At 34.3% G+C, this 4792-nt stretch overlaps 1 non-coding gene across 1 annotated transcript; it reads right to left on the reverse strand.

Annotated features, from left to right (window-relative positions):
- Positions 1 to 1111: 1111 nt before the first annotated feature.
- Positions 1112 to 1217, reverse strand: LOC122123101. The gene has a single exon (XR_006150313.1). It is a non-coding gene; the product is annotated as a U6 spliceosomal RNA (small nuclear RNA).
- Positions 1218 to 4792: the final 3575 nt, after the last annotated feature.

Below are 4792 nucleotides of genomic sequence, written 5' to 3' on the forward strand. Positions count from 1 at the left end.
ATTCAATGTAGTAGAAAGGAAAAAATTAAGTATCGCCTAAAAATTTTCATTTTTCAATTACATGACATTGCTTAAATCATTTTCTGTTTACACTTGAGATTATATAAATTAATTTATTTAGACCTTTTACAAGGTTATACGTATTTTATTTATTTTACATTGATTGATCTTTCCAAAGCCTGTGTGTTTAATTTTTCTTGGTGTGTTTCAGTATCATGTAGCTCATATTTCAGAGTGAAGAATAAATGGAAGGAAGCAAACAAAAAATACAGTTCCTCTCATCTGATGAAGCCTCTACAAGAATGAGGAAAGAGTTCATCCTTCTAAGGACCTACGATAGGATATCAAAAAGATAATTCATTCTAATAGGTCTTCATTATCTTTGCAATGTAACACAAATGATTTAAAACACAATATACTGCTCAGGTACTTATATGTTTTATCAGGTTTGTATATTTTCATATGATTTCACCTCAGTCTACAACATTCCTTCATTATTCTGTCCCTGATATTTTTACACTATCAAGACATAAGATCAACAGTTTGATTTACAGCATGAGAAATTACCCATCTGGCTTCCTTGGAAGCAGTGCATAGTCAATTGATAACATTATTTCTGGTTGCTCATTACATGTAATGGTTTCTGTAATACATAGCACATTCTACTTAGTATTTAAAAATCTGCTTTGTTAACGATATTATATGGATAAAATTGGGGGAATAAACTCTTCCATCTCAGAACATTTTTATAGGTTTTTAATTGTAAAAGTACTGTACAGAGGGGTCACAGTTACACACACACACACACACACACACACACATTTTCTTGATCCATTCATGTACTGAGGGGCATCGGGTTGGTTCCATATCTTACCTATGGTAAATAATGCTGCAATAAACATAGTTGTGCTTGTAGTTTTAGTATGGTCTTGTTTCTGATCATTTGGGTGAATGCCCAAAAGAAGGATTGCTGCGTCATAGAGGAGCTCTATGTGGAATCTTTTGAAGAACCTCCATTCTGCTTTTCAAAGGGGTTTAACAAGTTTACACTCTCACCAAGAATTCAGTAGTGTTTTCTTCTGGCCACATTCACTCCAGCATCTGTCCTTGTAAAAATATTGAACGCTTCAGGAATTTGTGTGTCATCCTTCGAAGGAGCTATGCTCATTTTCTCTGTATCATTCCAGTTTTAGGGTATGTGCTGCCAAATTGAGCACAGAACATTTTTTTATATATAAAGTGTAATTGATTTTCTTAAACTAGACAATTCAACAAAAAGTAAATACAAAAGAATGGTCATGAAATATGTATTTCTTACATAAGCACAGATTTAAGAAGAAACTCAAAATTGATATGTCAAAAGCAAAGTAATTCCAAATATTTGTGGTTCCAGAGATGTGTAGAAGGAGGAGTTCAATTATTCTCTACAAGGCACCTGTCATAATGAACATTGCAGCAAGGGTTAAGGTTTGTTAAAGTTTTAATGCTTTAAATGTGTTTAATTCTGGGAATTTGCTTAAATATGCCAAAATAGGGACTATTTCGCAGGTCATAAAAATTTTCCATGAAGTAGTTAAGATTTATGGTAGCAGACATATATTACTAAGTATTTACATTTCAGAGTTTATAGAAACTTTACTAATGAGAAGTTGCAAAGCCTTTGTGTAAAGAAGCAGAGTAAAGAGTTAAGAATTTGTTAACTACAATTTAGAGCTTCCTTACTTTATATGTTAGCGAGGAACAAGTGATGATATAAGCCATATACAAATGACGAGATGAGCCATAAATAGTAATCTTACTGGGTAACTTTAAAGACTACTCATAGCCTATAAAACTCTTGTTGAACATCATAATCTTAGCCAGTTTTAAACGTACAGGAATATGAGAATATAGTAAAATCTAATATGTAGTATACTTCAAATACTGGAAACACGTAACTGATTTATTTTTCATTTTATTAATTATGAATATTTAATCGTTGGTTTTATTTATTTGTAGCATTGTTTTCCTTGTAGTAATATAATACAGTTTTGTAAGTTGTCTTTTGGAGGTACTTTGAGAAGGTTACTGGGATGGTCAACCATTTTTATAGGTGCATGTGAGTTTACAAATAGCAAATTTAAGAACAAAATATTGATTAAAAATTTTATCAAGTAGAATCTAAATCAGGAGTGCTGATAAATTTCCACACCTAAAATCTTAGCCCTAGGGCGAAGCTGACATATTACAGAGTTGAGGCCACAAAAATGAGAGACTGTGTTTTGTTCTCTTTCTGTTTTTGTTGGTCATGAGGCTTGAAATCTGGAGCATGTGTGCTGTCCCTCAGCTATTCATCTCAAGGCTAGCGTTACCACTTTTGTCACAGCACCACTTCCATCTTTTTCTGCTTATGTGGTGCAGAGGAATCAAACTCAGGGCCTCATGCATGCAAGGCAAGCACTATATACCATTGAGCCACTTTCCCAGTTCTTGAGAAACTGTGTTTTAAAAAAAATCATCTAAAGAACATTTGTTTTAGCTTTGGGTTATATATTGAAATATATGAATATCTTTTATATTTTTGTGAATTATCATACTACTTAATTTATATTAACTTCAGCCACTTTATTATTCTCAAAGTCATGAAATATCTCTGAGAGATTGCTTCTGTGAAAATTGTTTTTGCAAATCTAATTTCTTGAGTCATTTTTAGTTTTTTATCAAAAGCACTTTATATTTTATGTTGGTGGGTTATTGTACATTAAATACCTTCAAATGTACATGTGGAATCTAAAAATAGCTGTATGAATATTCTCATATAGCTCTTATTTATCTGTTATGCACTTTCAGTATTATGATATTTCTCTCTATCTTTCACTCTATCTCTTTCACTTGCTTTCTCGTTCATGCTCCATGTCTGCTACTTAGCATTTCTGCTGGTGTACAATTATCTTTCAGGATCCACTGGTTTTGTGAGAACATGATAGGGACCATCAGTTACAATGGCATTCTTTAAGAGTTATAGCAGTCATGTGATATTATTCTTTGCAATGCTAAATGGCAAAACAACAGATCTAAAAATTCCTTTTCACTTTTACTATTATTATAAATTTTATCTCATAGGAATCATTGGGATGGATAAGATACTTTATCCTGTTACCTAAAAGATCTTTTTCTTTTATAAATAACCTGTTTCTTTTATTATCAGTAAGTAAATACATGTAATGAAAATAAAGCTATCCTATGGATAGATTTTCATCCCTGTAGCAGGGATGAAAAACAAAGTAGTGGCAGAAGTGAGTACAAAGGATAACCATCATAGAGCAAAGATCCTCAGAGCAGTTTATCATGTACACTTTGTGTGAATGACAATGTGCGGGAACTATAGCTTAAATCACTGAACAGCTGATATATACGCACATATATTATGTATGTATAATTTTATATTTGCATATATATGTGTATATGCCCTTATATATGTACACATGTATGCTCCTATACACATGAATACACACATACATACACACATGTATACATGGAGAAAGACACATAGTTACAGCCAACACAAGTTTCACTACTTGTTGAATATGCCTTAGACGGAATGCTTGGAACCAAATATGTTGAAAATGCATTTTTCTCTAGAAGTACTTTTACCACTCCTCTTATCTCTTAAAACTGATAGGTTTTGACAGAGTCAACTTGCAAAATGCAGTACAAGTGATAGCAAGCCACTCGGAAATCTCATTAAGTAATGGTCATATGGTGTCTCCCTGTTTCCAACAGAATGCTTGCTTTTGTAGACATTCTCAACAACCAAAGTAGCTGGAGAATACTCTGGTAAAGAATAACGTTATAAGGCTTTAAATGGCATCCTTCCTTGAGCTCTTTTCCAAGAGCCAGCATCAATTCCTAAGCAGATGAGTGAGTCCTCAGAAGACTGGAGCTCAGGTCAATATTTAACCAACCCATTTGAAAAGTCCTATGTGAGAAATGCTGACTGAGGTCTTGCGGATTTATTGGCCAAGAAAATAAGAAAGAAAACTGCCACACATACTCCGGTGGAGTCTGCTTAGCATGGGAAACCTGCTTTCAGATCTGAGAATGGGGCTTCAAAGAGGCCTACCTCCTGGAAAGGCTGGCAAGCCACTGGGAAAGATGTGTTCCTGTTTTTCTTATCTTCACTGTATAGGAGTGCCTACTAATCTTTTACTGTTCCTGCTGCTTGTTCTACTTACTCATGCTCAACGTTCCCTTATTCAAGGCTCTTTCTTAGAAGTGTTGATGACTCCAACATCTGATGAGTGTCCTGAGAACATGACTAACTCACCAGAGTTAAGTACTACCCTAAAAGCCCCTCTTATGGAGGCTATTAGACAAGTCATATGTAAATATAAACGTATTGGGGGTTTCATGACGTCAGTTCAGCAGAAGGAATTGTTTGTAAGAGATTTACAAGAAGCTGTAGGCACGGCTAGAGCAGAAAGAGTGTATGGCTATTGGAGATTTCCCTTTAATCCTAAAGCATATACAATAGACTCATATAGATATCCTGTAGATAAAAAAGATGTAGAGGGATATATAGACCAAAAGCTAAATAAGATTCCTAAAATGTTGGTAGATGGAAGGTGGCAATGACTTATCAGAGGAAAATAGTGGGATCCTCAATTATCTAGAGGACCCCAAAGACTTCCCCCAGATCCATAGCCTTTTACAGGTGTGTATGATAAGGATGGCAAACGTTGGGAAAACTACTTAGGAGAAAGAACTTCCTATTACTCTTTTATTTACTGAGAGCTTGCTAGATCTAGGCTTC

The sequence above is a fragment of the Dipodomys spectabilis genome, unplaced genomic scaffold (assembly GCF_019054845.1).
Source record: "Dipodomys spectabilis isolate Male_0828 unplaced genomic scaffold, ASM1905484v1 ptg000220l, whole genome shotgun sequence".
NCBI classification, from domain to species: Eukaryota; Metazoa; Chordata; class Mammalia; order Rodentia; family Heteromyidae; genus Dipodomys; species Dipodomys spectabilis.